This window comes from Callithrix jacchus, chromosome 1 (assembly GCF_049354715.1).
Source record: "Callithrix jacchus isolate 240 chromosome 1, calJac240_pri, whole genome shotgun sequence".
NCBI classification, from domain to species: Eukaryota; Metazoa; Chordata; class Mammalia; order Primates; family Cebidae; genus Callithrix; species Callithrix jacchus.
In genome coordinates, this window is record NC_133502.1 from 88,748,452 (window position 1) to 88,761,729 (window position 13,278).

The 13,278-nt window shown below is 41.9% G+C and overlaps 1 protein-coding gene across 4 annotated transcripts in view; it reads right to left on the reverse strand.

Moving 5' to 3' along the window:
- Nucleotides 1-13,278, reverse strand: part of GCNT1 (glucosaminyl (N-acetyl) transferase 1) — a 41,058-nt gene that overhangs the window by 21,236 nt on the left and 6,544 nt on the right. The window contains exons 2-3 of one of the 4 annotated variants that reach the window (XM_078366212.1): nt 5,261-5,323; nt 4,043-4,137 (exon numbers count right to left, since the gene is read on the reverse strand). The exons of 1 other annotated variant lie outside the window; for it this stretch is intronic. The gene's annotated coding sequence lies outside the window, so the exon portion shown is untranslated. Of the gene's footprint in view, nt 1-3,951; nt 4,138-5,260; nt 5,324-13,278 lie in introns of all 4 variants that reach the window. 2 more of the 4 variants (XM_035301955.3, XM_078366205.1) reach the window with 2 other exon arrangements.

Here is a 13,278-nt window from a genome sequence, read left to right on the forward strand (position 1 = left end):
GCCAACGCTGTTCTCATCTGATCTCTCTTTAAACAGGAAATGCACCAGGCACAATGGCTCACTCTTGGAATCCTAGCATTTTGGGAAGCCGAGATGGGCAGATCACTTCAGCTCAGGAATTTGAGACCCCGTCTCTACAAAAAATACAAAAATCAGCCAGGTGTGCTGCGCACCGGTGGTCCCAGCTACTTGGAAGGCTGAGGTAAGAGGATCTCTGGAGTCTGGGAAGCTGAGGCTTCAGTGACGTGTGATGGCAGCACTGTACTCCAGGATGGGTGACAAAGTGAGACGCTGACTCAAAAAAATAAAAATAAACACAAAATGATAGCTTGAATGGATGAAAGGACACCCAATAACTGGCCTGGGCTAGTCCTTTCCCCAAGAACCTGGAGATGATACATTAATGGAACAAAAAAATAAAAAAAAAAAAGAGAGAGAGAGAGAGAGGAAGGATGAAATGAGGGCACCAGCAGGGCAGATCCAACACACAAGAATGAACCTGTTGAGGGCTCCCCCTTCCCAGACCCATCTCTTTTCTCCATCATGTTTGGCCACCACAGCAGGGCCAATGAAAAAGCAGCAGGGCTTGCAGATGTTGGCTGCATCCATATCAAAGCAAGAACGAAAATGAGAAAATGTAAGGGTTCCAAAAGGATTCTACAATCATGTGGTCTCAAGAGGTAATACTTGTGTTTTCAACAGAAAACGGAAGTCATACTAATACCTCTACTGTTAGTTGCAGTGCTTTCTCAATACCAATATCCTTCATCCAACTTCTCTTCAAATTTGAAATGTATTGCTAGAAATATATATATGGCTTTTCCTATCCAAATTTCATTCATTTCCTTGAAAGCCAAAGGAAGGTCCATGATTGTACTGTATCTGAATGAAGACTATACTAACGGTTTCAAAAAGCAAGTGATAAGCAACATGTGGTATATCCATACAACACATTCGTATTTGGCCTTAAAAAAAGGAATGAAATTCTGGCTTATGGTACAACATGAATGAATCCTGGAGGCATTATGCTAACTGAAATAAGCCAGACACAATAGAACAGATACCCTATGGTTCCACTTACGGAGGTACCTAGTCAAATGCGCAGAGGCAGAAAGTAGCATGGTGCTTTCCAGGGGCCAGGGGAGGGAAGAATGGGGAGCTACTGTTTTCCTGAGTACAGAGTTTCCGTTTGGGATAATGAAAAGTTCTGGGAATGGACAGTGTGAGATGGCTGCACAACAGTGTGAGTACGCTTAATGACTGAATTTCCTCAGATTTAACCTTGGGAGTTTTTAACCTCTTATCATTTTAAAAGATGCAGCTGGGTTACTATGTGACTAGATGTACCTTCAGAGCAGGTAAATGAATACGATTAAGAATGTTACTTGGAAGAGGCTTTTTAAAATAAAGAGGCTGGATGTGGTGGCTCATACCTGTAATCCCAGCCCTTTGGGAGGCTGAGGCAGGCAGATCACATAAGGTCAGGAGTCTGAGACCAGCCTGGCCAACATGGTGAAACCCCATCTCTACTAAAAATACAAAAATTAGCCAGGCATGGTGGTACACACCTGTAATCCGAGCTACTCAGGATGCTGAGGCACGAGACTCACTTGAACCTGGGAGGCAGAGGTTACAGTGAGTCAAGATTGCACCACTACACTCCAGCCTGGTAACTGAGTGAGACTCTGTCTCAAAAAAGTATAATAATTTAGCAGGACGCGGTGGCTCATGCCTGTAATCTCAGCAGTTTGTGAGGCTGAGGTGGGAGGATCACCTGAGGTCAGGAGTTCGAGACCAGCCTGACCAACATGGAGAAATCCCGTCTCTACTAAAAATACAAAATTAGCCAGGTGTGGTGGCACATGCCTGTAATCCTAGCTACTCGGGAGAGGCTGAGGCAGGAGACTCACTTGAACCCGGGAGGCAGAGGTTGTGGTGAACCAAGATCACGCCATTGCACTCCAGCCTGGGCAACAAGAGCAAAACTCCATCTCAAAATAGTAATAATAATAATATATTAAGAAAATATAATTAGGTATGACTTCAGGTTGTCTGAAGAAAAGAAAAACCCTTTTTGAGTTCAGTGTCAAGAAAGTTTAGAGATAAAAGAACTAAGATTGCCCAACGCCCTCCAAAAGGCCAGTGGGTTTCTGAAGGCCTGTGCATTTTTCCTGTTACCTCAATTTGCTTAAAGTATAAGTAATAGCGAAACTAACTTTTACATGGAAAAAAACCCATCCTCTCAGGCAGGTGACTTCATTTGCAAAGGCCGCCTTTGATGGGCTTAGGCAGAAGTATCATACTGAAAACAAATAGTGGTTTTCTGTTTTGTTTTCGTTTGGTTTTTTTGAGATGGAATCTCTTCTGTTGCCCAGGCTGGAGTGCAGTGGCATGACCTCGGCTCACTGCAACCTTCATCTCTCAGGTTCAAGTGATTCTCCTGTCTCAGCCTCCCGGGTAGCTGGATTACAGGCATGCGCTGCCATGCCCAGCTAATTTTTGCATGTTTAGTAGAGATGGGGTTTCACCATGTTGGCCAGACTGATCTTGAACTCCTGACCTCAAGTGATCCACCTGCCTCAGCCTCCCAAGGTGCTGGGATTACAAATGTGAGCCACTGCGCCTGGCCCTGGTGGGTTTTTTGTTTGTTTGGTTTTGGGTTTTTATTTGTTTTTGTTTTTGTTTTTAGCAATCTTCAACCTCATTATCACTGCAGGCCAAAAATGAGAATAAAAGATCTCATTGTCTACTTCGAAATTCCACACTGAAGAGTACTACAGATTTTTCTTTTTCAAATCTAAAATTAGGTAGTTATAACACCAAGTAGAACACCACAGTTTTATGGAAAATTGAAGTTCATTTTGTCTCCTCTTAAAGATGAGGTGGGCCTGGGTTTTGGCCCTGAGGTCACTCATCCTGTGTGTCACACGGGACACACACATCTTGGGTTTTCTGAACAGTCCCAGTTTGAAGTACTTTAGCCTCCTAAATGGTTCTTTGGTCTCAGAAATGCTAATTCTCAAATTCCAGATTCCTTGTTTTCAGAGGTAGCCCTCAAATTCTGAATTTTCAGATTGCTAAATGTGACTGTCAGAAGTATTCTTATTCCAAACAACAAAATAACCATTAGCAAAAATAAAAAGCACTCTCTTCCTGATTTCCTCCACATGTTCAAAATCCAGCCCAACCCCTTCCACGTGGTCCTTTCCCAAACCACAACGATTGGCCCTCTTTGAAATCCAACATCATTCACTGTTGGAGGCCACAGAGCAAAACAGAAGTATGAAGTCAAACAGTAGTGAAGACATATCCTATGTTACTTCCTAAATGCACGGTTTCTGCAAGTTGCTTAACCTCTCTGAGCCTTACTTTCCTCAACTGAAAAATGGATATATCGTAATGACCCATCTCATTTGGTCAGTGATGATTAAGTAACCTGAAAAGCACCAAGCACAGTGACTGGTACACACAGCTGAGGCTCAATAAACAGGAATGATCAGCATGGTCTCTCACTTCAGCACTGAATCCCACATCGCTTTGTCTCTGTGAATCTATCCATGTGGGTGCTTTGGTGAGCTCTTACTGGCTCCAGGGGAGTCTTAGGCTTGTCTCCCACCCCTTTAGCCACATTACTCCCTGGGTCTATTCAATTAGCATGAACTCAAAAAATAAAGAACAACAAATGTCCAAATATTACAAAATCCACTTCCTTTCTCCCAAAAAAACGTAGGGCAGCGTCTTGGATGCTTTGTGTTAAGTGTGCCTTCTAACTCTTACTCTTTTCCAAATAAGGAAATGAAAGTGCAGTACTTACAGGTTCTAAATTATTGTCTGGGAGTCTAACATGATTTTAGATACTCTAGAATGAATATCTAAAAAGAAACCCAGGCCCAGCACAGTGGCTCAGGCCTGTAATCTCAGCACTCTGTGAGGCCGAGGTGGGAGGATCACCTGAGGTCAGGAGTGTGAGACCAGCCTGGTCAACGTGGCAAAACTTCATCTCTGCTTTAGACAAAAATTAGACAGGAATGGTGGCTCCCACCTGTAGTCCCAGCTGCATGGGAGGCTGAAGCAGGAGAATCACTTGAACCTGGGCAGAGGTTGCAGTTGGCAGAGATCACGCCATTGCACTCCAGCCTGGGTGACAAAGAGAGACTCTGTCTCAAAACAAATAAACAAACAAAATCCTAAAAAGAAACCCAGAAAACAACCAGCCTCAAACTGTACTGGATGGTACTTACATCCTGTCTTTGGGATTGACCTTCACCTTTCTGGACTTTGGTCTCCTTACCTGCACAAAGGAGCAGCTGGATTTATTTAATGGGTTCCCAGTTCCTAAGTAATAAAGCACTTTGCTGTTCTTTAGCAGATTCATGATAGAAGGAGTCCCACTGTAGGGCAGAATACTAATATGTACTGTATTCCAAGTCTCCGAACGTTTTTTCTCTTACATTGACATTTTTCGAAATTGATACCCACTGACACGAAGTGTGCTCATTACTGTGGTTTTTTTTTTTTTTAACTTCCTTTAGAGATGATATCAAATGGATGGTGCTTTTTACAAAGTTATCTCAGAATTTAGGAAACTGTTAATATTAACAATTAGCAAATACTTTGCCAAGCATTTTATATACCTTTTCTTATTTAATTCTCAGAATCACCCTGTAAGTAGCTATTTTTATTCTCACTTGACAGGTAAAGAAACCAAGGCTTTCACTGCTCTGAATATGGTCATTTACTCCAGTTTACCAGCAGTAAGAGGTGAGGCAAGGGCTCAGCCCAGGGCTGACTGCTGGGGGAACAAAGAGAACAGAGCGTAGTCTCTCTCTCTGGCCAAGAACACTGGATCCAGTTATTTAACAACTTCTAATTATACCTTTCCCTGCCTCTAACCTTTCAAGGAGCTCCAGAATCTCCCAAATCTTCCTGCAGATATGAATTTTACAAACTCTTTTTGAAGACTTCAGTGCTAAGACACATCAGAGCAACCTCTTCAACCTTTGTGGACTTATTTGTGTTCTAAGCTGTGAATGTGCCCTTTGAACAGCTTCATAAACCTGAGTAGCAATCTTTATTCTCCATTTTCACATGATCTAAATTATATTTTTGTACAGTTATTGAATTTGAAATTAGCGCTAAAGCCAAGAACGAAGTACTTCTCATTGTAATGACATGAAAAGAGGTATGTGAGATGATGTGGTATTCAGAGATGAGCTGCACCTCAGCATGTTCAGAGAAAGCCGGGCATGGTGGCACGCACCTGTAATCCCAGCTACTCGGCAGGAGAATCACTTGAATTGAGATCACGCCACTGCACTCCGGCCTGGGTGACAGACAGAGACTCCGTCTCAAAAACAAAACAACAACAACAAAACAAGCCTCCAAATCAATATATTATAAACACACACTGGAAAAACTGTGAGAAGCACACACCCAAAACTATTCAGTGAGCATCTTCTTTTTTGGAGAGGGGGATGTTTAGTGAAAGACGTCTGAAATGTTTGTATTTTTGATATTCCCTTCAGTCTTTTTTTTTTTTTTTTGAGACAGTTTTGCTCTTTTCACCCAGGCTGGAATGTAGTGGTATGATCTCAGCTCACTGCAACCTCTACCCCCTGTGTTCAAGCGATTCTCCTGCCTCAGCCTCCCTAGTAGCTGGGATTATAGACACGTACCACCACACCTGGCTAATTTTTGTATTTTTAGTAGAGATGGGGTTTCACCATGTTAGCCAGGCTGGTCCCAAACTCTTGACCTCAGGTGACCGCCTTGGCCTCCCAAAGTGCTAGGATTACAGGTGTGAACCACCACTCCCAGCCAGTAATTTTCTTTAAAAATTGTCAACTGGGATAAAATGGTAACAATTCTCCAACATAAACTCCAATTAAATATACTTGCAAAGCATATAGTTAAGATAATTTCCCAAAACCAAAAATCCATTGACAGTCTCAGTTCACTTACACACCCTCTGCGTTCACACTCCATGTTCTCTTCTGGTAGTTATCTTTCCACAACACTTGCATTTTTGCTCTGATGTCATAGCAGCAGGGATTTCATTTCCTATTCTTTTTTGATGTATTGGCTATCATACTATTTTCATTTGCTTTTGTCACAATTAGTTTGAGTCTTACAGTTGGATATTAAGGGTATTTCCAAATTATACTGTCATAAATATGAGCTGTGAATAGCTTTGTGTATTCATAGCTTCGTTTTCTCTTTGCTTTTAAAGGATTTCCTTGGAATCCCCAGGAGTGGGGATTTTAGGTCACTACTTATTTCGTTGCATCTTGTCTGCCTCCAAATAAACCATACTTTTACTGTCCCCAGTAACATCTGGATACTATTTGCTTTACATTTACTATACATTTTAATTATATATAATGTTAAATGACTGCATATGAATATACTACATAATTATTTTTGCCGATATTGCAAGTAAAATGGTACATCATCAAAGTTTCATTTTGTTATTTCTTTGATTACTAGTGGCTGAATCTTTCCTTTTCTTTGTGTGGTTTTTTTTTTTTTTTTTTTTTTTTGAGACAGGGTATCATTCTGTTATCTAGGCTAGAGTGTAGTGGTGTAACCAAAGCTTACCACAGCCTCGATTTCCCAGGTTCAAAGCAATCTTCCTACCTCGGCCTCCTGAGTAGCTGGGACTACAGGCACATGCCACTATGCCTGGCTAATTTTTGTATTTTTTTTGTAGAGGCGGGGTCTTGCACTGTTGTTGCCCAGGCTGCTCTTGAACTCCTGGGTTCAAATGATCTACGTTGGCCTCCTAAAGTGCTAGGATGATAGGTGTGAGCCACTGTGCCCAGTCCTGAATATTTTCTCTTAGGTTTGTTCATGTCTGAGACACAGAAGAGTATAATGGCAATGATTTCAGCTCTCCAGACAGACTGCCCCAGCAAGAGACCTGGGAATCATCATTCCCCATCTCAAACTTCAGCAAATTCTTAACTTCTCCTAGCTTCAGCGTCTTCATTGGTTTTTTTAAAAAAATAATTAACTTTAAACAATTTCATTGGGGAAATGATCATATATACCTTAGAGTTTTTATAAAGAGTGAGCTAACTTGTAACATGTTTATACTGTATTTGACAAATAACAAGCCCTTAATATTGGCAATGTGTTATTATTACTTTCCCCTTTCTGACCTTTATTCAAATCTTTAGCTCATGTCTAAAGGTAGCTTTTTCAGACTTCAAACATGAGAATCCATATTTCAAGCTTGCTAACAAATAATTTAATATACTCGACTCCATTCCATACTGAGAATCTATTATACAAAATAGATTGCTAGGCTCTGGGGAGAAAAATACAAACATAAATAATGCATACTCACTGCTCTCCAGGAATTCACATAATGGTTATTTGCTGAGGTTTCTAGGGGAAATTACAGGCTTGGTCAATATAGTTAAAACTATTTTTAGAACAATGCATCTATTGTAGAGCTGAAAGAAACTTTAGGAAGCATCTAGAGTTGCTGGAAATAGCAGCTCTGAGAGCAATTACTAGGTCTTCAGGATGGGGTGGAGTCTGTGGCCCAATAAATTACCAGAAACAAAGACACAAAGAAAGACAAGCGTGGCCAGGCGCCTGAGGCTCACACTTTTAATCCCAGCACTTTAGAAGGCTGAGGTGGGCAAATCACCTGAGGTCAGGAGTTTGAGACCACCCTGGCCAACCCGGTGAAACCCCATCTCTACTAAAAATATGAAAATTAGCCAGGCATGGTGGCATGCCTGTAATCCCAGCTACTCCAGAGGATTAGGCAGAATTACTCCAGGAGGCAGAGGTTGCAGTGAGCTGACATCACGCCACTGCATTCCAGCCCTGGGCAAGAGTGAGACTCTCAAAAAAAAAAAAAAAAAAAAAAGAAAGAAGAAAAAATTCTCTACTGCTGGTCTGGCTCCTTATCTCTTACCCCTTAAGACAGTCATGTCTACTATAGATATTTAAAGACAGAGACACTGGTATTTAGCATTTCTCAAATTTACATGACAAAGAAAACTTCTAAGAAGAGCATGTTAAAGTCCATAACAAAGAAGTCAATCTAGCCCCAACTTCCACCCTCCTCCGTAACTCACAAAAAAGCTGAGGCCTGGGGAATAAGTGGCTTTTCTAAGGTCAAGAGCTAGTAAAAAGCTGACTTTAACCAGAACCTACAGCTTCACCCTCTGTGGTATGTGTCCTTTCACACTCTACTACATTCCCTTCACTCAATTCTACTTTTTTGGGAGGAAAGGCCACCCACAGAACCCCAAAAGAGACAGCTGACATTTTTGTGTGTGTGTGTGGTCAGTGTCAGTGCCAGTCACACATTCTCTTTTCTCATTTCCTTTTTTTCTTTGAGACAAAGTCTTGCTCTGTCACCCAGGCTGGAGTACAGAGGCTCAATCTTGACTCATTGCATCCTCCACCTCCATGGTTCAAGCGATTCTCCCATCTCAGCCTCCTGAGTAGCTGGGATTACAGGCAAACACCACCATGCCTGGTTAATCTATTTTTATTTTTTTATTTTTAGCAGAGATGGGGTTTCATCATGTTGGCCAGGGTGGTTTCGAACTCCTGACCTCAAGTGATCCACCAGCCTCAGCCTACCAAAGTGTAGTGGCAATGATTTCATTACAGGCATTAGCCACTATGTCTAGCCCCTAGTCTATTTAAAATATATATATTTATGGGAGGCTGATAAGGAAGGATCAGTTAAGCCTTGGGTAAAGGCTGCAGTGAGCCGTGATTATATCACTACACTCCAGCCTGGGCAACAAAGAGACCTAGTCTTAAATAAATAAATAAATAAATTTACATCTCATTTTGACCCAAAATAATATTACTGAGCATGACCAATCTTTCTCATAACGCTGACTTCTGACATGCTGCAAAATCACGTCTACCATCAAAAACTGGTCTCTTTCCTAATGGGAGAATATAGCCCAGAAGATATGCCTCAAAATGGTCAGAAATGTCTTTGGAAAACATTTATGTTAAAGGTACTAATTTCCACTTATACGTGTTTTTTTAAATCCTGTATTTTTATAGCCATCATACGTTTTCTGACACAAGTAATCAACAAAATTGGTGGGTTGTCTATTATTGGCTTGAAAAACACTTCTGCATAGCAGTGAGACATACACGCATTGGTTTTTATCTATACCCTGGGGTTGGTGGAAGTTAAATGCCCCAGGCAGGAGCACGGTCCCAGGATGGCCCTACTCCAGCAGCAGACACAACATGTGCTTTAGGTTTTTAATTGCAAACCAGAGGTTTTGTTAATTAATGTAAGTAGCAGATCCTCCTATGTGAATGCAGGGACTGTGCTGGTTAGCATTAACAGATGTGAGAAATGTGTAGATAACAGATGAGATGGGGTAAGGGGGCTCCACCTCTATGCATGGATTGAGGATATTTCAGAAGCAAGTCCTGCATTTACACGAAGAGGACAAACAAGCCTGGCCGGCCCCAAAGCCTGGGATGGTGTCCTAAGCGCATTCCTGGGTCCAGCTGCTGATTTCAGGAAATTCTTGATTACCTGACTCCAACAGACAGCTGAATCCTGCTGCTAGAATGCTGACCTGTGTGTCCTGAGTGAACTTTCATGGGAGGTGCCCAAATGGGTCAGAGTTGATTTGAAACTTGCTTTTTAACCTTCACCTGCTAGTACAGCTGTCCAGAGGAGAAGTGCAGCCCTCACCAATCTCTGTTTACCAAAAAGAACCAAACTGGCTTAGCCTAGTTCACAAGAAAAGCTTTGAAGATGATAATACTGAGGTGGCTAGTGAAAGAAAGAATTAAAAAAAACCACATCACCAATGTTTAAATAACTCAAAGTATTTACCTGCCCAAGAGCAGGGCACTAACCAGAAGCCTTCTGCAAGGTCTACATTTAAGTGGGTTCTTTAAAAAAAAATTTTTTTAATGTTTAAGTGACAAATTGTATATACTTACAGGGTATAATGTGATGTTTTGATATATGTATACATCATAGAATGACAAAATGTACACATTTCAAGAGAAACAAGACATTGACACAATGTATTTATCACTCTTTAGTTTGAGCACTTCATTTTTTTTGAGACAGGGTCTTGCTGTGTCACTCAGGCTTGAGTGCAGTGGCCCAATCATGGTTCACTACAGCCTCAACTCCTGGGCTCAAGCAATCCTCCCACCTCAGCCACCTGAGTAGGTGGGACTACAAACGCATACCACCACACCCAGCTAATATTTGTATTTTTTTGTAGAGATGGGGTTTTACCATGCTGCCCAGGCTTGTCTCGAACTCCTGGGCTCAAGTGATCTGCCTGCCCCAGCCTCCCAAAGCGCTGAAATTACAGGTGTGAGCTACCACACCCAGCCTGAGCACTTATTTTTAATCCGGCAGTAACTTGCTTTTCTACTGGGTATACTGGAGGGGTTTGAGACAGAGGCTATTTTAAAGTTTACCAGCAAGCAAGTTCTCAGATTGCCTTATTTATAAAGAAATACATGTATATATTTCATTTACATTATCTAATGGCATATCTATACAGTTACATTTACATTTGACTTAGAGGCAAAGTCATATACACACACAGGACTTTGATTCAATGTTTCTAATGACAAGCATGCAAAATTTCTTAGTATAGACCCTAAGAGTGCCCTTCATATGTTTATTTAAAAATTATATGTACTAATAAATTACACATATCATTAAAAAAACATGGAAGATACAATCACACCTATGACTTCAATTACAGTAATGCACGCTTGGCTCTGCTACCTACATCTTAATACTTAGTTTCCTCTATCCACCAATCATAGTTTTTTGGTGAAATTCAGCTGGTGGGTTTCAATCTATTGCAAAGACTTATCAAAAGAGTCTGCAGGTGCCCCATAAAGTTAACAAATAGATTAAAAACTCATTGATACTTTTTGCTTAAAGTAGTTAGACAATTTGTTTCCCAGTTTTTTTTTTCTTTGAGAGATTTGACAAAGTCACAAATGTGCACTATTTTTTGGCAATTTATTCACATTACAATGAAAACATCTCCACACAGCCACTTCCCAAAAGCCCCTCAGTAGCAGAAATTTCTTTTGAAAAATAATTCACTGTAAGACCCTCACATTTATCTTGAATTTTTCCCTTCTCCCCAAAATATCTGACTACTGATAGGCATAGCAAAATTGGACAGGGGCAACACATTTGAAACTCCGTCTTTTTGCTAAAGAAAGATGTAAACTCAACCACTCTTATGTATCTGGCAGCAAGAGAACCAGGAAAGCTCTGATGGGTGCAAGAGATTGTCCTGCTCCCTCCCCAGGGCATGGCAAAGGATGACAAAACTTTTTCAGTCTAAAGCAGCGATTCTTTCTCATGCCATGACATATATTCCAAAATGTAACCACTGAACTTCAGCTTCAGCTCTCTTGGCTGAAGGGAGAGGGCTGAGAGAAATATCTCAGTACATCAATCACCCACTCAGAGACAAGTCTAGGTTGAGAGATGCTCTAATTTAAAGGCTTTGTGTTTCTAAAGTTGAACAACTCGATGACACCCTGTAGCTCCTAACTTGAAACATCTCAGAGTATGCTTGACAGCTAGGTGAGCAGGCTCCAGCTAGGCAAGGAATCCCCGTCTCCTCATTCACCTTAGAAACCACACTCACAATACAGGACACAGGACTGAAGGAGGGTCCCGGTGCGGTTGTTCACCCCTGTAATTCCAGCACTATGGGAGGCCCAGAGGGCAGTTCACCAGAGGTCAGGAGTTCGAGACCAGCCTGGACAATACAGATGGTGAGACCCATCTCTAGACAAAAAAAAAAAAAAAATACAAAAATTAGCCAGGCGTAGTGTGCACTCTTGGTGCTACTGAAAGGCTGAGGTGGGCGGATCACTTGAGCCCCAGCGGGTGGAGGTTGCAGTAAGCTAAGATTGTGCCACTGCACTCCAGCCTGGGCAGTAGAGATCCTGGAAAAGAAAAAATCCTAGTATCATTAGAGCGTGTTTAAATTTCTCTCATCTCAATCTGAAACATAACAAAACAAAACATAACATTACAGACCCCCCATTACTCCCTGCCCTGCACGAATATCACACTTCTTAATACCCTTAACAGGCTGCTCTTCCTCTACCAAATACAGTGATGAAACTCTGTGGGTCCAGCCCCTTCCTCTTCTCATTCTATACCCTCTTTGGATGACTGCTTTTTATGCAGGAATTACTTATATGCAACACTCCTAAACATGTTATTTCTCCCCCTGAGCTCTTTCATGAGTAGCAACTGTCTACTCCTTGTCTTTACTTGGATGTCTCACAAGCAAAACACATCCAACCAAATAGGCATTATCTTCCCTCCCACACCTTGTGCCAAACCGATCCTCCTCCAGTGTTCTCAGTCACCATAATGGTTCCACCATCCCAGCCTACTCAGTTGTTTATGCCAGAAACTTTCAAATCATCCTTATCACCTCCCTCTCCATCAACCAACCATATTCAAATAATGACCACCTTCTTACTGATTTTAACTACAAATCCAGTCTCACTCAATCTCAATCCCTCTCTGTCATTAAGCTTCACCCAGTGCTGCTACAGCATCCCTGGGTGCCTGCAAAAGCACTGCCTGTTCACATCCACCCTCTTCCTCCTCAGTGTGGTCACATGTCTGTGCAGGCTCTGCCTGCACAAGTCTGGCTGAGGGGCCTGAAGCCTTTCGACCCGGTCTAGCTGCAACACCATGGTGCATTTTTTTCTAATTAGTCCACACAGAATAGAGAAGCCTTTTTTGGCCTTGCACAAAGACACCATACGTGCCAGCAGGACCTAGCTCTCTAAAGTGTTCTCTACACAGCAACAGCGATCATTTCACAAACTCAAATCAGGCAGGTGAGGTGGCTCATGCTGTAATCCAAGGACTTTGGGAGGCTGAGGCAAGAGTATCACTTGAAGTTAGTTCAAGACCAGCCTGGCTAGTATGGTGAAACCCCATTTCTACTAAAAATACAAAAATTAGCTGGATGAGGTGATGTGTGTCTTTAATTTCAGTTACTCGGGAGGCTGAGGCAGGAGAATCACTTGAACCTGGGAAGTGGAGGTTGCAGTGAGCCGAGATCAAGCCATTGCACTTCCAGTCTGGGTGATAGAGCAAGACTCCATCTCAAAACAAAAACACCCTCAAATCAGAGTCAGGGGGATCACTTGAGCCCAGGAGTTTGACGGCAGTGTGCTATAATTGCTCCTGTGAATAGCCACTGAACTCCAGCCCAAGCAACATAACAAGACTGTCTTAAAAAC